At 43.2% G+C, this 23,364-nt stretch overlaps 2 long non-coding RNA genes across 3 annotated transcripts in view; one reads left to right on the top strand and one right to left on the bottom strand.

Moving 5' to 3' along the window:
- Window positions 1-19,502, top strand: part of LOC105463211 (uncharacterized) — a 47,587-nt gene extending 28,085 nt beyond the window's left edge. Inside the window, exons 2-4 of one of the 2 annotated variants that reach the window (XR_011616130.1) lie at window positions 4,701-4,758; window positions 7,373-7,535; window positions 19,331-19,502. This is a non-coding gene — a long non-coding RNA (uncharacterized lncRNA). Of the gene's footprint in view, window positions 1-4,700; window positions 4,759-7,372; window positions 7,536-13,442; window positions 13,530-19,330 lie in introns of those variants that run through there. The other variant, XR_011616131.1, reaches the window with a different exon arrangement.
- The window catches only part of LOC139359741 (uncharacterized), a 66,765-nt gene that overhangs the window by 3,650 nt on the left and 39,751 nt on the right, over window positions 1-23,364 (bottom strand). The gene's annotated exons all lie outside the window — the stretch shown is intronic.

Below are 23,364 nucleotides of genomic sequence, written 5' to 3'. Positions count from 1 at the left end.
TGAGTGAAACCCACATATCCAAAATCTTCATATCTTGTCTTCTTTTGACAACAAGCTAGTTCATTAAAAAAAATAATAATAACAAATAATGGCCTGGGCTCCACTCCCCTGCATCCGTGTTCCACTCCCCTGCGTCTTTTCTACCTTCTGGTGAGACCGCATGATATAGATAAAGAATCTGAGGCCCTTTTGTTATACTTCTAAGGTGTTCTGCATTGAGCGGGAGATTCAAATGGATTTTAGAGAAAGAAAAAAACATTCTGGAAAGTGCTGAAATGAAGAAGAAATTGGCATTCACCTTGAGACAGGTCCTCAGACCTATCTTCGAGGTGCAAGGGTTTAGAAGGGGCATTAGGAAAATATAAACCTCATCTTTGTTTTGCCTTCAGGGTAGGAGATGTGAGGATCAGGCAGGCTGAATCCTTGGCTGGATTCTTTGATAAGAGAAAGACTTTGGCGGTGGTCAGAGCACTACTCTCAAGGCCAAGGGGGTTTCAGGGATTGGAACTGAAGAGAGATGCCAGGGGCCAGCTGTGGTCGCAGTGGTGGGTGCTCAGTTTGGGGACAGCCGGCCAGGATGTGGTACCCCTAAGTGGGGAGTCCAGAAATCAAGCAGTCAGGCTTCCTTGGGAGAGCACTGGGTCATAATGAAGCCCTTTCTGGTTGTTTGGTTACCCAACATGGGTTCACACCCTGACTCCACCACCAAGTAGAGGATATTGTCAGAGGCATTTGAACCAGAGCAACTCCATCTTGAATAAGGGCTGGCTAAAATGAGGCCGAGTCTTACTGGGTTGCATGCCCAGATGGTTAAAGCATTCTAAGTCACAGGATGAGATAGGAGGATGGCACAAGATACAGGTCATAAAGACCTTGCTGATAAAACAGGTTGCAGTAAAGAAGCCATCTAGAATCCACCAAAACCAGGACGGCCATGAGAGTGACCTCTGGTCATCCTCACTGTTACACTCCCAACGGCGCCATGACAGTTTACAAATGCCATGGCAACATCAGGAAGTTACCCAATCCAGTCTGAAAGGGGGAGGTATGAAAAATTCACCCTTTTAAAGCATCTAATCAAGAAATAACCATAAAACTATGCAACCAGCGGCCCTCGGGGCTGCTCTGTCTAAGGAGTAGCCATTCTTTTATTCCTCTACTTTCTTAATAAACTTGCTTTCACTTTCCTCTGTGGACTCATACTGAATTCTTTGCTGTGCGAGATCCAAAATCTCTCTCTTGGGGTCTGGATTGGGGTCCCTCTCCATTAGCGGTACGACCTTGGGAAAGAGATGAATCTCGTGGAGCCTCAGTATGTCCATCTGTAAAATGAAACCATGATGCTGTTTTCACAGCACTGTAGTGAGGCATTAAATAACATGATATAGGAACTCAATGAGTGATAGCTTCTTTCTTTCTTCTCTTGCTCGTTCCTTCCTTTCACTTCCTCCTAGTTTTAGCTCTATCCAGCAAAAATATTGAAATCAGCAGTTAATTAAGTGTACAACGACAGGGCCCAGTTGCTGGGTTCAGGGTTTGGACACCTGGGGCAGGCAGTGAAGCCCCAGGCAGAAACTGAGGGAGACTTTCATCTGAGCTGCGGCAACTTGGAATACTGGGGCAGCCTGCACTGTTTTCACACACAACACTTCTTGCTCTAAACGTGTGGGTGTTTTCCACACCCACAACCAGTCCTTCCACTCACTGGATACCACCTGGGTGTCCTACAAATCAATTGAATTCTGACACTACCTACCCAGAGTTAGTGCAGACCCTGCGGGCTAAGGGCTCAGTCCCACAAGACTGCCCCCACTTCGGATCCCAGTCTCAAGTCCCCGTCGCCACCTGTATTTCTGACCCACCTGCTATAAATTGGGGGTTCCCGTGATCCCTTCCAAATGTTTGATAATTTGCTAGAACAGCTCACAGAACTTAAGAAAATGCTTTGCCTACAATTACTGGTTTATTATACTGGGTGCAACTAGGATGAGCCAGATGGAAGAGATGTACGGGGCAAGGTAAGGGACGAGGGGTGTGTGACGCTCCCCTGCGCTCCCCACCGCACATCACCCTCCACCTACCAGAATCTCAATGTGTTCAGCCCACTCCAAAGTTCTCCAAACCCTGTCATTTAGGGGTTTGAATGGAGGCTGTATTATGTAGCCGTGGTTCATTAAATCATTGGCCATTGGTGATTGGACTCAATCTCCAGCCCCTCCCTGTACCCAGGAAATTGAGGGGTGGGGCTGAAAGTTCCAGCCCTTTTGATCACATTGATGATTCTTCTGTCAACCGATTCCTGAAGTTATCTTGGTGCCCACCAAGTGGCTTCTTTAGCATAAACTCAGTTCTTATGATGGAAATGGCCCTAGAAGAAATAACAAAAGATGCTCCGTTCACCCTATCATTTAGGAAGTTCCAAGGGTTTTAAGAGTTTTATGCCAGGAACCAGGAACGAAGAGTATTATCACAGGCATGCAGGCATGGGAGCTAGTTGCAACAAGGAAAGGAAAAACTTGGCAAAAGCTTTGTCCCATGGCCTAGACCAACCCAGTAGGTATAAGGATCATGCCCAGGTTACAGGAAAGGGGTCCCAATCCAGACCCCCAAGAGAGGGTTCTTGGATCTCTCACAAGAAAGAATTCAAGGCGAGTTCATACAGTGAAAGCCAGTTTATTAAGACAGTAAGGGAATAACAGAATGGCTACTCTCTCAGCAGAGTATTCTCAAGAGCTGCTGGTTGCCCATTTTTATGGTTATTTCTAGACTGTGTGCTAAACAAGAGGTTGATTATTCATGAATTTTCAGAGTAAGGAGTGGACAGTTCCCAGAACTGAGGCTTCTTAGCCTTTTTAGAGCACATAGGGTAATTTCCTGCCATTGCCATGGCATCTGTAAACTGTCATGGCACTGGTGGGGGTATCTTTTAGCATGCTGAAGTATTGTAACTAGCTTATAATGAGCTGTGAGGACAACCAGAGCTCAGTCTTGGTTTTGGTGGGTTTTGGTGGGTTTTGGCCGGCTTCTTAACTGCAACCTTTTTTGTCAGTAAGGTCTTTATGATCTGTATCTTGTGCCAACCATCTATCTCATTCTGTGACTGAGAATGCCTTAACCTCCTGGGAATGCAGCCCAGTAAGTCTCAGCCTCATTTTACCCAGCCCTTTTTCAAGATGGAGTCATTCTAGTTCCAACGCCTCTGACACAGAGACTGCAAAAGGTTGCGGGACTCCACCGGGCGTCTTGGCTCCTGGATTTGACAGACAGCTAAGGAACCTGGGCTAGGGTGTAGGGTGGGGTTGTTACTGGTGGTGAAAGGACACAAAGATAGATGTGTACCCGCCCCCCACCCGCTACACCCTTGTTCTGCCCTCTAATCTTTGCACATACCAGAGATTTTGTAAGTTCTGTGAGTACCTGGTTTTCTGCACGTACCAGAGATTTTGTTTTGCACATACCAGAGATTTTGTAAGTTCTGAGGCAAGGTCACAAGACGTGTTTAAGTAAGATAAACTCTTGCTGCCATAAACCTGCTCTCCCGCCTCAAAGTTTGAACCAAAATATCAGAAATGGCAGGAACCAATCATAGTTAGCCAAATCGCCTTGTTCAAACACTAGCCAATCATATATCTGATTTGTATAATAACTCTATGCCCACTTTTCTTAGACTATATAACATTGTTCGGAGCTGAGTGGGGGAGCTCTCCTGCCCGTCTCGTTTCACGAGCGAGGGAGAGTTCCAGGTTCGAACCTGTAATAAAGATCCTTGCTGCTTAGCTTTGACTCTGGACTCTGGTGGTCTTCTTCGGGGAATAAACGGTCTAGGCATAACAGTGGGTTCTGCAGTACAGGTCATTCGTCACTTTCTTTCTCTGAGAATGTGACTTTCACACCCCCATGAACACCAGTCTAATCAGAAACGGCTCAGGTGCTGGGATAATCCAGGGAGACTGTGAGTGGCGCATCAGCAGCAAGTAGCAGATAATCCAACTCAAGCTCACTTGACACCAGTGGAGGGATCAACTGGGCATGAGGCTAAGGCTCCTAGTGGGAAGATAGGCACAGCATGTGCCAGCCAAGCCACCACACGAGGGCATCAGGACTGATCTCTCTCTCCATCCTTCTCCTCTGTGCTGACTTCATTCTAAGGATGGCTCTCACTTCATGGTTGCCAAGCTTTTATCCTGCTGGCCTTGGAGGTCTTGCAAACAAAGAGGGCTCGTTCCTTGCAGACTCACTAAAGTCTCAGGGAGGATTGCATGGGTTCAGCTGCTATCCTGGCCCCTGAACCAATCACCAGGCTGTCTCCTCCACTCTATCTTCCCAATTCCCCTTGGCACAATGCAAATCAATCTATATGAATAGACCCTAGGCAGCTTCTGGCCCCACCAACTCGTTATTTATGCCTAAGCAAGTCTGAATCTTTGTTTAGGCTGAGCTACAGGACCAGGTAAGCACCCGTGTGCTTGCGTGCAGGCATATATGCGTGCGCACACACAGTTGCACACGTATACAAGCACGCACATATCCAGAAGCAAGCATAGCTCTCTCAGTCAATCATGTGTAAAATGTCAGCCTGGCCTTCCTGTGAGTGTTTAGAAACAGTCTGAAGAGCCCTTGATGAGAGAAGTTGTTGTGGGTTTTGTTTCCTGTAAAAGCTTCTGTCAGTAAGCCTGGAATGTTATTTTTTTTTCCTTCAGACAATGAAATGTCTTCTTTCTGCTGACAGAGGAAAACAAACACATGCCCGTTTATTAGGTATGTAAAGTAACATAATTGCAGGCATATTGTGCTTGGGGAATCAGCCTGGCTTTGCCACACAGCCATATGAAGCTATTTGAAAACCCTGGTTCGTGCTAGACTCTTTGGCCCAATCTCCCTTTTGTTTGAAGAGAGAAGGATGTGCCTCTTTTCCTATCCAGTGCTGAGATGCCCCCCCCCCCACCGCAAACCATAAAACACAGTATTTATCATATTCCCTGTTCTAAATATGTACTGGCTTTAGCCTTTGGTTCAATAGTAACTACCAATTACTAGCCCCAAGTGCTGGGCTTTATTCTAAGCATTGTACATCAAATTAACCAATTTAATTCTTTACCAATCCTAAAAGTAGATTTTATTATTACAAATCCATTTTGTAGCTGAAGAAACTGAGGCACGGAAGATTAGGCTACTTTGCCAACAAAAGCAGCAAAGATGGAACTTCAACCCAGGCCATCTGGCTCTAGTGTTGGGGCTCTTAAATGTCATGCCGTAATGCTCTGCATAGTGGAGTGGGGATGTCCTTCCAATATCTAGGGGTCTAGAGATAGCTTTTCCCTAAAACAACGTCCTTCCCAGTATTTCTAGGTAGACGCGATGAGACAGAAAATGTCAGCTGAACCTGGCAGCCTCAAGCAGTGAGTGATTTTCTTCCTCCTGTGCCTCTTGCCACTTTCATCTTTACTCAGAACAGCTCCAAAGAAATCCTTGAGCTTATGCAACCACTTCTTGGAAACTCCAGTGGTCCCATTTTCCAGTTTTCTAATACAGGCATTTTCACATCATCACCAGATGCTGGGCTGTTAGTGAGTATTATTGCTTTGGGAGGCTTTGCCTGTTAAGCAATTGCTTGAAGTGTCCTTTCTCTTTCCTGTGAATTTTTAAATCATCTTTTAGATGGAGCCCTGACAGCATTTTTCAGAGCCTCTTTCATTTACTTAGGTATCTTGATTGCTCCACAGGCCCCAGCTACCCCCTGCACAAGTTCTAGGAGCCCAGGCCGACCCCCCCACAGAGATTCTGATTCACAGAAGCCAGGAGCGAGGTGGAAGTACCCTTAAGAGTCTCCCAATGTAGCCTTTTATTCATTCTGTCCTACAGCATTTTTAGTAGTTGAATCTTTTCTCCCAACCAAATTTTACGTAAGATAGATGAAAGTCAAGCCCTTCACGTTGCAGGGATGCTGGTGAGCTAATAGTGCTGTCCTGCTTAGTGCCAAGTCCCATCCTGTATGAGTCTGTTCTCAACTGCTAATAAAGAAATACCTGAGACTGGGTAATTTATAAGGGAAAGAGGTTTAATGAACTCACAGTTCCACATGCCTGGGGAGGCCTCACAATCATGGTGGAAGGCAAAGGAGGAGCAAAGGCATGTCTTACATGGCGGTGGGCAAAAGAGCGTGTGCAGGGGAACTGCCCTTTATAAAACCATCAGATCTCATGAGACTTATTCACTATCATGAGAACAGCACAGGAAAGACCCACCCCCATGATTCAATTACTTCCCACTGGGTCCCTCCCATTACACGTGGGAATTGTGGGAGCTACAATTCAAGTAACAAGCTACAATTCAAATAGTGGATATTTGGGTGGGGACACAGGCAAACCATATCACACCCTCACCCTCCACCATCCTAATTCCTAACCTATCTGTCCCTCCAGGGAGGCCCTTTGTGGCATCTCTTGTGGATCTCTGCATTGTACCATTTAAAACCACGACGTTGTAGGTTCTAGGCTTCCTGCTTCTCCATGGCCCCAGCATCATGCAGCTTCCCAGGGCAGGGCCTCCTGCCCAGCTAAGTAGCTTCTCCTCACCTGGCTCTCAATCTCTAGTCTTGCCCAGCTCTCATCTGCTTATCACACTAAAGCCATGAGGGTCCTTCTAAACTACAAATCAGGCTGTGTCACATGCCTATTTAAAATATTCCTTCCTGGCCGGGCACAGTGACTCATGCCTGTAATCCCAGCACCTTAGGAGGCCCAGGCAGGTGGGTCACCTGAGGTCAGGAGTTCGAGACCAGCTTGGCCAACATGGTGAAACCCCATCTCTACTAAAAATACAAAAATTAGCCAGGCATGGTGGTGGGCACCTGTAATCCCAGCTACTTAGGAGGCTGAGACAGGAGAATTGCTTGAACCCAGGAGGTGGAGGTTGCAGTGAGCTGAGATCATGCCACTGCACTCCAGCCTGGGTGACAGAGTAAGCCTCTGTCTCAAAAATAAACAAATAACCCTCCTTTCCATAGTGGGAGGGTGTGCGGGAGGTGGGGATGGTTAATAGGTGCAAAAAACACAGTTAGAAAGGATGAATAAGACCTAGTATTTGATAGCACAACATGGTGACTATAGTCAACAATAATAGAATTGTACATTTGAAAATAAGTAAAAGAGATTAATTGGGTTGTTTGTAACAAAAAGGATAAACGTTAGAGGGGATGAATACCATATTTTCCATGATGTGATTTTTATGCATTGCATAGCTGTATTCAAATACATCATGTACCCCATAAATATGTACACCAATTATGTACTTACACAAATTAAAATAAAACATTTCAAAATAAAGTAAGTTAAAAAAATAAATAAAATCTCCCTTTCCTGTTATTTCTCAGTGACCTGAGGATAAAGTTCAAACCCCTTGGTAAAGTGTAAAAGACCCGTCTTCTCTGGGCTGCTGCTTGACTCTCCAGTTTCATCTCTCGACGATAAGTTCTATGTCCAGCTGGATGGAACTGGGAGCTGGACCTTTGATGTGCCGTGGTTGCTCTGCTTAGGGTGAGCCTGAGCCGGGAAACCCTTCACCCTCGCTCCCTGCACCTTACTCACCTCAGCTTGTCTTCACCCACTAACTTCCCCCACCTCTTCTTCCACATTCGGAGCCTGCCCCTCCCCTTTTCCCAGATCCCTGTTGCTTTCTCAGTCACTGCATGGGTCCTGCCTATGTTAGAATTGCTTGTTTTCTTCTCCGTGGCCCTCACTTAACTAATCTCTCTGAGGGCAGTGACCATGCCCATCTGGGTCCCTGCTGTATTCTCAACGCTTAGTGATGCTTTGCAAAGAAAAGATGCTCAGAAGGTATTTGCTGAACATATAAATGGGAGCTGGTGTCAGTGGCTCATGCCTTTAATCCCAACATTTTGGGAGGCTGAGGCAGGAGGATCATTTGAGGTCAGGAGTTTGAGACTAGCCTGGACAACATAGTGAGACCCTGTCTGCACAAAAACCTTAAGAAAAAGATTAGCTGGGCATGGTGGTATGCACTTGTAGTCCCAGTTACTCGAGAAGCTGAGGCAGGAGGATCGCTTGAGCCCAGGAGTTTGAGGCTGCAGTGAACAATGATCGCACTGCACCACTACACTCTAGCCTGGATGACAGAGCCAGACCTTGTCTCTAAAACAGAAGCAGCAACAATGAAAACATAAAAATAAAAATTACTCTTGCTCTGGACCCCATCCAGCGATTTCCAGGCTCCACCAACCTTTTTCAACAGTTCCTGACTTTTATCAGCTTGACCATTACTTGTGATTCCTTTGTCTTTCTGCAGACCTTTCCAGCGACCTCCAGGTTCCCTGAAGCTTCCACAATTTGCTTTTCCTTCCCTAGTCAGGACCGTCCAGACATACTCCATGCTTTCTTCCTTGTGGGGATAGTCTCCAGCTCCATGAGAGCAGAGATCTTCTGTGTCTTGCCTATCGTGGTGTTCTAGTGCCTGGCGCTTAGTAGGTGCTCAACAAACATTTGATGAGTGAATTTTTAAAAATCAGTCGTGCGATCCATGGAAAGCAGAAGCCTGAGCTCATATCTGCCCGTGGATATGAATGGATGTGTCCTTACCCTCTTTGGGCCACTCGTGGAACTGCTTTTGGGTTAAAATATTGCCAGGGCATAACTGCTTCTCTTGCAATCTCTTCTGATGGATTTAGGTTCTAGCTCTGATTCTCCGGACCTGGGAGAGGGGTCCTCATATCTCATCCGCTATATCTTTCCTCATTCTCCTTTCAGCAGCCACATGATAGGCCATTCAAGAAGCCACTGCTCCCTGCAAGAGGAGAGATTTCAGCTCTTAGGAGAATTTATTGCAGAGATTAGATGCTGCCAAACCCTTCGATATCAGCTCCCATCTAAACACAGGCTCAGAGATAGGAATGAATTCAAGTTGTCTGTTTAGAAGGCTTTTGCAGGCTTCAGGAAGCCACTACCTGTCATGGGGGATTGATTCACAGGAATAAGGCAAGGAAGCCCGGACATTCAGTAACAAGGCACATCTTTGCCAAGTGTCTTGGCACATCTTTGCCAAGTGTCTCAAATAGCCTGGGAACAAAATTCACCAAGGGGAAGATGGTGCTGTCCCCTTGGTCTACAGGTTGGAGGTCTGAGTCTTTGCAACTTCCCGACAACAAGGCTTCCTAGTTCCCATTTAAAATCAATTCAGTTTTATAAAGCATTCACATGGTGAGATACATTAAGCTAAAGAGTGTCTTTTAAAAATAATAGGAAATAATTTATAATGGATGCATCAGCTTTAGTAAAAAGTTTTGTTTTTTTGTTTGTTTTTTTTTTTTTTTAGTGACAAAATAAAATCATACATAAAAGGCAAGTAAGACAGTTTCACTTTAATAGGGTGCCCAAGTGGAGTAAAAAAAATGTCAAAGTCAAAGTGTTTGTAGGAGTGAAAGATTCTCGAGAGAAAGTAAGATGAGACATCAAACGAATTGGCTTTGGTAGAAGACAGGTCTAGGCTGCAAAAACAACCTGGATAGCTTTTTTATTTATTTATTTTTTGAGATGGAGTTTGCTCTTGTTGCTCAGACTGGAGTGCAATGGTGCAATCTCAGCTCACTGCAATCTCTCCGCTTCCCAGGTTCAAGCAATTCTCCTGCCTCAGGCTCCTGAGTACCTGGGATTACAGGGGTGCGCCACCATACCCAGCTAATTTTTGTGTTTTTAGTAGAGATGGGGTTTCACCATGTTGGTCAGCCTGGTCTTGAACTCCTGACCTCAGGTGATCCACTCACCTGGGTCTCCCAAAGTGCTGGGATTATAGGTGTGAGCCACTGCACCCGGCCCACAACCTGGACAACTTCTGATTGTGACCCCTCCGCCAAATCATGGGTCTTGGTTGAGTCTCTTTCCGCATCTGAACTTCAGTTTAGGGATACAGCAGTGTGCTTCTGCTGGTTTTTCCCCCACAGTATTCCTCTGGGGAAACGACCCTACTCCACTCATCCTCCCAGAAGAAGTCACTTCTTGGCCAGGCATGGTAGTTCACGCCTGTAATCTCAGCACTTTGAGAGGCTGAGGCAGGCAGATCACGAGGTCAGGAGTTCAAGACCAGCCTGATCAACATGGTGAAACCCCACCTCTACTAAAAATTAGCCAGGTGTGGTGGCATGCACCTGTAATCCAAGCTACTCAGGAGGCTGAGACAGGAGAATGGCTTCAACCCAGGAGGCGGAGGTTGCAGTGAGCCGAGATCATGCCACTGCACTCCAGCCTGGACAAAAGAGCAAGACTTCATCTCAAAAAAAAAAAAAAAAAATACTTCTCATATCCCAACTCAGAAGGACACATAGCCCATGTCTGCCTCACCTCCATCCCGTAAGGGCTAGTGGGTGAGATGGATTGCATCTGTGACATTAATTCTTTACCCCCGTCCCCCACATGCATGCTGTTGCATTCCTCTCACTAAAAAGGAGGAAGCCCATTTCTCCATCCTTGACATTGGAGTTGCCAATCAGATGCAGTGGAAGTGAGGGTGAATCAGTGTGGTGCTGACACCTGCCTGGTGAGCGTCCACTGGCTGCTGTTGTGCTTGTGCTGTTGACACCATCCCTATCATCCCCATAGGGGTGACAAGAATTGCATGCTGGGCTCTGGAGAGAAATATAATCCAGCACTCATTAGGCTGCACTCTTACCCATTTCCTTGTTATTAAAGTCACACAGCACTAGATACAGACCACTGCGTCCCTATCATTCCTATAGACAGGATCTCTGACATGAGAGTCACAGGCTGTTTAAGAATTGATTTACATACCCATTGTTCCTATAGACAGGAGCTCTGGCATTAGAATCATAAGGTTTTTGTTAAGGGTCACTTTAGATGTTTTTCAGGTCCTGAATTCCAGTGGAATAGCTGAAACCCACCAGTTTGAAGATTCCCAGGGAGGAACCAGATCGACACATGAATACAGCTTCTTTCATCCCCCTGTCCAATGACTTCGCCCTGTACTCTTTCACCAATCAGTGAGCTCCACATTTTAGCCTACTCCAAACCCCTCAGAAATGGACTTGAGGTTTCCTCCTATCTTGTTATTTGGTAGCCTATGATTAAACCTCTTTCTCTGCTGCAACCTGGTGTCTTGGGGTGTCGACTTGCAGCGCACCTCTGGCAATGGGTCTATTACAGTTACGCGTTCACCATGGGAACGTGTCTGGGCTAGAGAAGGAAAAACGTGTGGCGCAGAGCCAACTCACTCCAGTCTCCTCAAGCGGTAGCCAACCAACGCCCAGGTATGCGAGCAAGACCATCGAAGATCAGCAAAGCCACCAGTGGGCCCCCAATGACCCCAGCTGCATGAGGAACGTTTATTTTTGTATACCACCGAGGCTTTGCTGCTCACTCTTTCTGTGGCAGTAGATCATTGATATAGCTCATGACCACACTTTCGGCCAATCAGAGTTAGAACTGAAACTTTTGCTAGAACAATTAGCACAGAGACATTTATTTTTCTACCGATACTTTTGTGCTGAAAAGCTCTGAGCCTAGAGCAGCTGGAAGATGACATGTCAACTTGGAGAACGGGTGTCTGAGAATGACACCAACACAGAAGAATATAAATTTTAAAATAAGAAGGAAGAATTCTAACAATGTTTCTTGAGTTCCAGGGTCAAACCATGCCTGTAACAACTAAACCAGACTCTTCACTTAAATGGACTGAATGTTATCTTCTATTTTTTGCTACAGTCAACTTAGGTTGGATTTTTAACCCCACGTTGTCATAGAGTCCTGATCAGTAGGTGTATTTTCCATGTAGAGTATTGTGAAAAGTAATGCATTATAAATGTGCCCCCGTTGGAAAGTCAAGAGTCTAGTAAAACATGGCTGTTTCCCCAAATTCCAGGTAGTAACCAAAACAAGTGTTTCTATCCTTTCTTGTGCATTTTACTTTCTAGAGTGCCAGGGGCTTGCGTAAGTAAGTTTGCACCTTGCTGAGCTGTTAAGAGGCTGTGATGACAGTTGCCCCCACAAGATATCACCAGTACCTGGAAATAAGTGTGACTCACTCCTGACTCAGTTTTGGTGACCACGAGGGCACAGCAATTCTGAGAAAGACTGGGCCAGGTTGTTCTCCTACATCAGTGATTTAACCCACTCCATAGATGGTAGAAACAAATCACTGTAGACCTGAAGGAGATGGCAAAGATGAGATCATCAGCCTCACGGTTTCCTGTGGAGATAACTAGAGCCAGAGGAGACTGTGAAGATAACTAGAGCCAGTGCTGGTGGAGTCTGGCATCCCATGCAGGGGTAGGAAGATGGGCTTTGCAGGCAGAGAGATGGAGGTTTGAACCTAAGCTTTGTTATCTATAAATGTAGCCACTGTGGGCAAGTCATTTAACCTTTCTGGGCCTCCATTTCCACTTTTATAAAGTAGGGGTACAGTACCACATAAGAATGAAAGATCATGACATTATACATATACATATATATGTATATATACACACATATATGTGTATGGGTATAATTATATACAAAATTATATATACATATATAAATTTTTTTTTTTTTCCGAGAGGCAAGGTCTTGTAGTGTCTCCCAGCCTAGAGTGCAGTGGCACGATCATGGCTCACTGCAGCGTCCAACTCCTGAGCTCAAGCGATCCTCCTGCCTCAGCCTCCTGAGTAGCTGGGATGACAGTCACATGTCACCATGCCCAGATAATTTTCAAATTTTTAGTAGAGATGGGGTCTTATTATGTTGCTCAGACTGGTCTCGAACTCCTGGCCTTGAGCAGTCCTTCCAAAAGCCTCCCAAAGTGCTGGGATTGCAAGCATGAGCCCCAGCACCCGGGGCCAATTATTGCTTACATTTAATATGTGTAGGCACTCCCACTCCGGGAGGAGCTACTTAATCTTCCTCATCACCTCCCACGTCCCACAGAAAGTGGGCTTGACTTAGTGGTTTGCTTCCAAAGAATAAAGTACGAGAAGGGAAAATACACCAATTAGAAAGTGGAGGCTGGGCACGGTGGCTCACGCCTGTAATCCCAACACTTTGGGAGGCCAAGGCAGGAGGATCACGAGGTCAGGAGTTCGAGACCATCCTGATGAACATGGTGAAACCCCGTCTCTATTAAAAATATGAAAATTAGCCAGGTGTGGTTGCACGTGCCTGTAATCCCAGCTACTCAGGAGGCTGAGGCAGGAGAATTGCTTGAACCTGGGAGGTGGAGGTTGCAGTGAGCCGAGATAGCACCACTGCACTCCAAACTGGGTGACAGAGGGAGACTCCCTCTCAAAAAAAAAAAAAAAGAAAGTGGCAAAACCTGGCAGATGCTACCCAAGTGATGAATGCCAGCCTCACTGAGGAAGCCAGGTGGCTGTCACGCAACCTTGGATAAGATATGAGGAGGAAGACGCTTCCGTTTTGTGTTGTTCTTTCCCCAAACCCAAACTCCAGTCTACTCATGAGAAATCCACCAGAGAAACCCAGAGTGGAGGATGTTCTGCAAAACACCTGGCCAGTATCCCCCCTAGGACTGCCAAGGTCATGAAAACCAAGGAAAGACTGAGAATGGACACATCAGAGGAGACTGAGAAGATGCTACAACTGAACACAGTGTGATACCGTGGATCGGATGCTGGAACAGAAAGAGGACATACATGTAGAGACAGGTGAAATTGTAATGAAGTCCAGAATTTAGTTAATAATCATGAACCAGTGTTGGTTTTTCAGTTGTGACAAATTTACTCAGGTTATGTAAGATGTTAACAAGAGGAGGAAATGGCTGGCCAAAACTACTGGCTCATGCCTGTCATCTGATAAAGGAAAAACTTCAACCAAGAGCAGTGGCTCATGCCTGTAATCCCAGCACTTTGGGAGGCCAAGGTGGGTGGATCACCTGAGGTCAGGAGTTTGAGACCTGACCATTGCACTCCAGCTTGGCCAGCGTGGTGAAATCCTGTCTACTAAAAATACAAAAAATTAGCCAGGCATGGTGGCAGGTACCTGTAATCCCAGCTACTCAGGAGGCTGAGGCAGGAGAATCACTTGAACTGGGAGGCAGAGGTTGCAGTGAACTGAGATCATGCCATTGCACTCTAGCCTGGGCGACAGCGCGAGACTCCATCTTAAAAAAAAAGAAAAAGAAAAAGAAAAAAGAAAAAGTAAAACTCCAGCCAAATTGAATGTAAAGGAGTTTAATTGAGCAATGAACGATTCAGGGATCAGGCATCTCCCAGAATCACAGCTGATTCAAAGAGACTCCAGCACAACAAGGTAGTGGAAGAAGATTTATAGACAAAAAAAGGGGCCGGGTGCGGTGGCTCACGCCTCTAATCCCAGCACTTTGGGAGGCCAAGGCAGGTGGATCACAAGGTCAGGAGATCGAGACTATCCCAGCTAACATGGTGAAACTCCGTATCTACTAAAATTACAAAAAATTAGCCAGGTGTGGTGGCGCGTGCCTGTAGTCTCAGCTACTCGGGAGGCTGAGGCAGGGAATGGCGTGAACCCGGGAGGTGGAGCTTGCAGTGAGTGGAGATCGCACAACTGCTTTCCAGCCTGGGCAACAGAGTGAGATTCTGTCTCAAAAAAAAAAAAAAAAAAAAAAAAAAAGGAAATGATGTATACAAATCAGAAGTGAGGTACAGAACAGCTGGATTGGTTACAGGTTGGCGTTTACCTCATTTGAACACAGCTCTAACACTCAGCAGTGTATGAGCGACTGAATTACAGCTGCTGGGATTGGCCAAGACTCAGCAGTTGTTACAGCTGCATACTCCTATGTTAGGTTTTCAATTTTGTCTACCTATTAAGTTAGGTTGCAGTTTGTCCACAAGGACCCAGATGTAGAAGTACAGAGTCCTTTTCAGTCCATATTTAGTTTGCGTTCACAGATCCCAGCACTTTGGGTGGCCGAGGTGGGAGGAATGCTTGAGCCCAGGAGTTCAAGACCAGCCTGGGCAACATAGTGAGATCCCATCTCAAGTAAAAATTTTCTTTTAACTGGGGAAACTTGGCGAGGGTATATGGGAACCTCCTGTACTATCTTTAACGCCATTTGATAAATCTGAAATTACTACACGAGAGAGAAATACTTAAAACACAGCTTTTAAAATAAAATATTGAATTGCTTTTGATTTAATCTCAGTTTAGTTGTAGACATCAATTTCATTTTTTACCCACAAGGTCCCCAGACTTAGTGATCCAGGAGATGAACTCAAGAGCAGCCTGTCACCTGCAGTGGCCGAAATGAAGCCTTTCTGTGTCATCTGTGTCTTGGTTGGTGCTCCCCCAGTGGAATTTCCTGCTGTGTTCCTGGGGAACCCATGCAACCAGAAGTTCATCCAACTATTTATTTGCTTAGAGTCATCTGGATGTAAAAGTATGCAGCTATCATATACTGGTGAAGGTAGAGAATTATAATAATTGTCATTTATTGAGCACTGTGCTAGGCACTGGGGTTAACATTTTGTGCATGCTTTCTCGTTCTATCCTTGCAGATGCACAATATCAGGGGAAGATGTTGAAATTCAGAGAGGTTAAGAAACTTGTCCAATATCACACATGTAGGAAGAGAAAGAGCCTGAAATGGGTTTGAACACAGTCCTTTCCAAATCCGAAGTATATCTTCCTAACCCCTAAGTCAGACTTTTAACATAGACTGTTAGAACTTCAGAGGTTCTTCAGATATTACCTAATACAGAGAGTGGGAAATGGTGGTTTGCAAGCTGAATCCCACCTTCAACTCCCAGATAACTTTAGTTAGGAGCTGTCCAATGGGTTTACGGTTGCTTTTTCTTTGATTGTTGCTTCTCTTTCCTTTTTAGATTGAATTTATTGTCAGCTTTTGAAAAGAGTGAGATGGCACTTTCAAATATCAGACTTTTGTGTTGTTCAGAAAGAAATGGGTGTTCTGACTGAAAGCGGCCTTCATTCCCACCTGGAGCTGAGTCTTGACTTTCAGTTCAATTAGGTACACATATTGTTCTCTAGTTCAGACCCCTTCTCGCCCTCAGCCCTAGCTCGCTTTGCTCCTTTACTTCCTCTACCTGGTCCCTGCAGTTGGCAGCAACTGACTAAGTCCATTTTGCTGGAGTGAAAGTTGCTGCTTAGAGAGGAGTAGTTACTGGTCAGAAGTCACACAGCAAGCCTAAGGAAAAGCCGTTCTGTCGGGCACTCATTTATATTGTGAGACAGAGCTATCTGGCTCTCTGACATGCTGTGTCTCTCTGTCCCTTGCTGTCTCCTCTATGGCTGACCTACTTCAGCCTCCTGTTGGGTCACATTCTCTGGGTCAGATCGTGTCTACTTAAGCACCCCTAGAGGGGCTACCCTGCTCACAGGTTATTTTAACAGTTTATATGAAAGCCTTGTTCTTGTCAAATACCTCAAAATGAATAAGGGTTGAACTTTTTAGGAGGATGAAAGCTAGTGGAGACTTTTAAAATTTAACTTCATCTCAAAAGAAAGAGGAGAGAAAGAGAAAAAGAGGGAGAGGGGAGGAAGGAAGAAAGAAAAGAAGGAAGGAGGAATCCCAAACTGGAGAGTGACATGTCTGTGATGTTTATTCCTTTCTTTATTAGTTCTCTTTGACTCCCACTGCTGATAACTCTGTTTCATCTTCTTCCAGGAAAGCAGGTAGAGGTCTGGTCAGTTCCCACTTCTAGTCTCTAAGCTTGCCAAGATTTATGGTGGGACACATAAATGAGACTCCCTGGGAGCCAAGTGCCAAGGCAAAGATTTTGCGGGGAAGATCTCAAACCATCTTTAACCTTAAAAAAAAAAAAGTACTCTTGTAATTTCTTTTTGTGTCATACATAAAGGTGAATAAAGCATACATTCATAGTTTATGAACCATTAATAAGATGAACATCTGTGAGTTCACCATCGTTTTTAAGAAATATGATTTTAGCCATAGCTTAGTAGCTTTGTGTGTTTCTCTCTAATTCCATCTTGCCCCTTCTCTCTGCAGGGTGCTGCTTTCCTGAATTTTGCATTATTTTATTTATTCAGTCATGCAGTCATTCATTTTAATCTTTTATGAAAATGATCAAACATGCAGAAAATTAGAGAGGATAGTACTATTGACTATGATATACCTATAATTGAACAACTACATTCAACAAGTTTTTAATGTTTAGCTTTTATTTGCTCTGTATTTTTATTTGCTTAGCCATTGTTTAAGCATTTTATTTTGTAAAATATCCCCTGTATATGAAAGCAGAGAGACTGGTAAAGTGGATCCATTCCAGCTTCAATATCTTCCATGTGTGGACAATCTCATTTCATTTGTTCTCTCAGTCATTCCATGCCTGTTCTTCCCCAGCTCCAGACATTTATCTGTAAATATTTCAGCCTGTATCTCTGAACGATAAAGACTCTTTCAAAAATATAATCATGGCTGGGCGTGGTGGATCACACCCGTAATTCCAGCACTCTGGGAGGCCGAGGCGGGTGGATCACGAGGTCAGGAGATCGAGTCCATCCTGGCTAACACGGTGAAACCCTGTCACTACTAAAAAATACAAAACACTAGCCAGGCGTGGTGGTGGGCGCCTGTAATCCCAGCTACTTGGGAGGCTGAGGCAGGAGAATGGCGTGAATCCAGGAAGCAGAGATTGCATTGAGCTGAGATCATGCCACTGTACTCCGGCCTGGGCGACAGAGCAAGACTCCGTCTCAAAAAAAAAAAAAATATATATATATATAAAAAATCATAATTTCACTTTCATATCTGAAATGATGAACACTTTCTGCATATCACCAAATACCTAGTCAGTGTGCAAATTTCTTGATTCCTGCTCTTCCTCTCTCTCTCTCTGTCCTGTGTTTTTACAGTTGCTCTCTTTTAATTGAGATTAAAACAAAAATCTCCACAGTGAATTTGGTTGATAATTGTTTAAGTCCCTGGGTTTTCTCCTCTTGTCTCTCTGTTTGTTATTATTCTGGTTCCCCTAGTGCAATGTATTTGTTGAAAAATCTGCATTGTTTCTCCTGTACAATTTCCCCACCTTTGAAATTTTGCAGAGTCAGCCTTCTGGTGCTATTTAACATGTTCTGCCTTTCCTTTTATCTCCTGTAAACTGGAATTTAGCTATTGAGCCTTGATCAGATTCACATCTGATTTTGGGCCAGAGTATTTTTATAAGCAGCGTCCGTGTGGTTCCATCAGGAGGCTCTTAATGTCTGGTTGTCTCTTTTTGTGATGTTAAGCAGGTTCTGGTGTTGTGCCATTTAATCTACCTGTTGTAAAGCCCCTGACGGCTTTTCACCTAATAGGTTTACACTGACGGTCATTCCCTAGGAGTTGGGCTGAATCATTTCAAAGTAAGTTCATATACCAAGCCACTTTATCCTTAAATACTTACAGCACAAATTGCCAAATAGTAAGGACACTATCCTTATAACTCAACATCTTTATCCCATCTAATAAAATAATACCTATACTCTAATGTTATTTAACATCCAGTTCATGTTAAGAAAATCTCCCAAATGTCTGTACATGTTCTTGAATAACCTTTTTATTTTAGAATAGTTTTAGAGTTACAGAAATAATTGATAGTATAAGAGGTCTCATATATCCCATACCCAGTTTCCCCTATGATTATTATGATTATGATTATTATTTGAGACAGAGTCTCACTCTTATCACCCAGGCTGGAGTGAGTGGTGTGATCTTGGCTCACGGCAACCTCCGTCTCCCAGGTTCAAGCGATTCTCATGCCTCAGCCTCCTGAGTAGCTGGGATTATAGGCGCACACCACCACATCCAGCTAATTTTTGTATTTTAGTAGAGACAGGGTTTCACCATGTTGGCCAGGCTGGTCTTGAACTCTTGACCTCAGGTGATCCACCCGCCTCGGCCTCCCAAAGCACTGGGATTACAGTCGTGAGCCATCACGCCCAGCATCCCCTATTATTAACATCCTGCATTAGTATGGAACTTTTGTCACAGTTACTGAACCAGTACTGATGCATTCATGCATTATTATTGGCTAAAGTCAATTTTTCATTTAGGTTTTGTTGGTTTTTACCTAATGTCCTTTTTCTGTCCTATGGTCTTACCCCGGAACTTACATTACATTTAGTCATCGTGTCCCCTTAGACTCCTCTTGGCTGTGACAGTTCCCATTTGGTTTTTATTTTCCTTTTAATCTGGAACAGCATCTCCCCCTCTTATCTTATAGTGTAACCCACATTTTGGATTTCTCTACTTACTTCCTTGTGGGAGTCTTTAACTTGTTCCTCTATTCTTTGTATTTCTTAGAAACTGAAAGTTAAAATAAAAAAACTTAAACATTATTTCATAGATGACTCCGTGTCCTTTACATACTGTCTCACAGGATTGGAAGATTCGGATGAAAAAGCTGGGAGAACGAGAGACAAGACTGATGAGTCAGAGTGAGAAGCCCATGGCAGAAGTGGAAATAACAATTCATCTCCCTTAGTTCAGAGGAAGCTCTCCCAAATGCCCTTTACTTCTTGCATTTCTTTCCTTGGAAATTGCTCAATAAAATTGACCCAATTCTACATGTTAATTTGCATTGTTGATAAGATGGCATTACTTTGTTTTTATGTCTTAGACTGTGGCTGGATGAGTCTATTCATAAGTTTGCATTAATTTAGGAAAAAATTTACTTGTCAAAAAGCTTCATGTATTTGACTCAAGATTTTCTAAATGTCTGGGGCTGGTTGAACACCTCATAAGATGTTTTGATATACCTTTGGAAGGGTCTCTGGCTTAATTTCTGTTTTCCTTTTCTTTATTTAAAAAAGAAAATGGATTACAGGATTAGCCATATGAAGCTACACACATAAAATTGCATAGAACCTGCCGGGCGCAGTGGCTCACACCTGTAATCCCAGCACTTTGGGAGGCTGAGGTGGGTGGATCACCTGAGGTCAGGAGTTTGAGACCAGCCTGACCAATACTAAAAATACAAAAATTAGCTGGGCATGGTGGCAAGCGCCTGTAATCCAGCTACTCGGGAGGCTGAGGTAGGAGAATCGCTTGAACTGGGGAGGCAGAGGTTGCAGTGAGCTGAGATCACGCCGTTGTACTCCAGCCTGGTCGACAGAGTAAGACTCCGTCTAAAAAAAAAAAAAAAAAAAATGCACAGAGCCACACACACACATACTCACATGTGTGTGTGAGTGCATGTGTTAATCGTAAAATATGCCTAACTCTATGGATTATGCCAATGCTGATTTCCTGATTTTGTTATTGTCCTACAGTTAGGGAAGACGGCAATGTGGACAGGGCGAGGTCAAGTATGCACAAGGCCTCCTTGTACAGTTCTTTGTAATTTCCTGTGAATCTGTAGTCATTCTAAATTTAAAAATTGAGAAAATAAATAAGAACAATTTATAGTCTGGACATTAAGGTCAGTGCAGAAGGACAAGATAAAGAAATAAGTTAAATTTTTAGACAGGAAGCAATGCAATAATTATTATTTGCAGATAATATCGCTGTCTACTTAGAAAATTGGGTAAACCAGGTTTTGAACTAATATTAAGAGTTCAGTAAGGTACATTATGAAAAATTAATAGATACCATTTACAATAATATCAGCAAAAACAAATTAAAATGTCTAGGAATACACTTAACCAGCATTGTACGAGACCTACAATAAGAAATGTACTACATTTATTAAGGGATATAAAAGATGACATGAATAAAGCAAATGAAACTGGAGATGGTGATCTATATTTAACATTCAAAGTTTAAAAGGCAGCCAATTATTTTTTTTAGACAGTAGTGGGCAATTGGAAAGATTTGAATAAGGGCTGTAGATTAGATAAGAGTGTTGTGTCAATGTAATTTCTTGATTTTCATCATTGTACTGTGGTTGTATAAGAGCATGTCCTGATTCTCAGGAAGTACACACAGACGTGTTTAGAAGTAATGGAGCATCTTATTTGCAACTCAATTCAAACACTTCAGAATAGTAGTTTATATATATGTGTAACTATTATTTATTAGTACATATATAACTTTAAATTACATTTGTATATAACTTTACATATACATTACTTTAAATTATTAGTGTATATATAACTATTATTTGTTAGTGTATATATATCCTCATCTGTATCTATATGCATGTTTAAATTTATATAGTTAGAAAAAATGAGAATGTTGTTTGGGGAATCTGGGTGAAGAATATACAGACATTCCTTTAGTACGTCTATAATTTTCTGTAAATTTGGGATTATTTCACAGCAAAAAGTTCAAAAATGTGGCCAACACAAGAATAAGAAGGAATATATAACTATGAAATGTAGGAAAAACCGGAGGAGAAGAAGATGATGTATCGTAAGTGATATAAGCTGTACTATTTAGTATCAAGGAGAGGATAACTATTTTCTAATAAATAGAAGTGCCTGTATAGCATACCATCGTGTGGAAGTAATCATCAGAAGAAATAAAATCTTGGTGATTTAAGAGGCATCCATGGGTCATTGAACTTAGGATGCAGAAGAGTAGGGTGGGAGACGTTTGCTTTTTTGTCATTGGCTCTTCTCTGTCTTCTCATTCATGCCTCGTGTTGATAAAAATGACAAGGTTGGTTAACAAATAAATCATTCAATGACTAGTCCTGGTGTAAGTAATTATGAAATAAAAAGGTAATACATCTGAGAAAGATTTGGACATAGGAGAAACTGAGGCACACTTGGTGGAAGGGGGGGTCCAGCATTTCTGAAGGATAAAATGGCAGCACATCCACGTCACATACGATTCCTTTCCTCCTTTCATCCTGCAAACCTCTCAGAACATACCCCCAGGTAAGAAATTCACAGATGGTGACAAAAAAGATACGCGCATAGACTTCCCTTGTAGCTCTATATAAGCACAACAACCACCATAAAAAATCTTAATGCTCAATAGCAGGGTGAGATAAGATTACAATGCCTCCTTTCAAAGTAGCCTCAAAATTTGGGTTTTAATGGACTATTCAATGACAAGAGATATCATTAAAATGAGTTGCTGTCTTTAAGCTTGTTACAAAATAGCATTTCTAGTATGATGTTTACATTACTAAAAAATGATGCATTTTCAATATACCAAAAGACTGGACTAGAACACAACAAAATATAAATGATGGTTGTCTTTCAACTGGTGAATTATGGGTGATATGTATGTTTGGTGAATTATGGGTGATATGTGTGTCTGTCTGTCTGTCTATCTGTGTCTGTATGTTTTATAGTAACACACTGTTACTTTTTGGCCATCAGGAAAATAATTCTTCAGGTAAGAAAGTTCTAGCGCTAGGAATACAGGCGTCAGAGGGAGGATGGTATCTTTGTCTCTCTAAAAAATGCATCAAAGATTCATAAATTACTTTAAAAATCTTCTCAGCTGTCCCCCATGTAACCAAATAAGATCAGGTGAACAGCAGAACCTGTGGTGTCCACAGAAGCCACGCTTCTGAGATGAGAGGGAACTGGCTTTGTTTGCCATCTACCCAAACTGTCTGACTCAAGACCAGGAGGTTGCCTGATTCCTACTGCCCACTCTGTCACAAGATTTCCAAGTGACCCCACCTCCAGCATGACACCAGTATTCTCATTTGGAACCTTGAAACTAAGAGTTCCTTGCCCAGGGCCAACTTGGTGCTTTTCTTTCTTCTCTGCCTCTCATTCATTCATTACATAATTAATGCCTTCCACACATGCTTCAGTTTGCACCTACCCTGCTCCAGGAGCTGTATATATGTATATTTTAAAGAAATACCTGTTTCAAAATTTTACAAATACGAAAGGATATATAAGTGAAGAAAGAATAAGCCTTCCTTTCATTCTTATCTTCCAGTCCTAGTTACTTTCACATTAAATACAATACCGTTTTGTCCTTTCTAAAATAATAAATACTTTCAAAACAAATGAAACAGGTAAACAAGATTAAAAGGAGCTTTTTAATGTTCAGTGCAGGTATATTCTGTTGAATAAAATGGACATGGGCTTTCCTTCATGGATCTTATAGTCTTGGGGAAGAAACAAGCGATCCATAACATTAAATAAGTATATAATTTCAAATGGTCAAAAGTGTGACAGTGGAAAGGAATCGGATGCAGTGGTAGAAAATATTACTGTGGATGGCGGGGGTGGGGGGGTTGCATCTTGTATTTTCCAGCCACACTGGTCTCACTGTTGTTACTGAACACCTCAAGCAAGTGGCAACCTCAGGGCCTTTGCACCTGCTGTTCCCTCTGCCAGAATGCTCTCACTCAGATATCTGCATAATTTGCTCCCTCATTATATTTATGTATTTGTTCAAAACTCACTTTCTTGGAGATATTTTCATTGACTACACCATCCAAAATATCCACTGTTACACACACACATCACTCCCTATGTTCATACCCTGCTTTATTTT

Source organism: Macaca nemestrina, chromosome 18 (genome assembly GCF_043159975.1).
Source record: "Macaca nemestrina isolate mMacNem1 chromosome 18, mMacNem.hap1, whole genome shotgun sequence".
Taxonomy (NCBI): Eukaryota; Metazoa; Chordata; class Mammalia; order Primates; family Cercopithecidae; genus Macaca; species Macaca nemestrina.
This window is presented reverse-complemented; position numbering and strand designations above follow the sequence as displayed.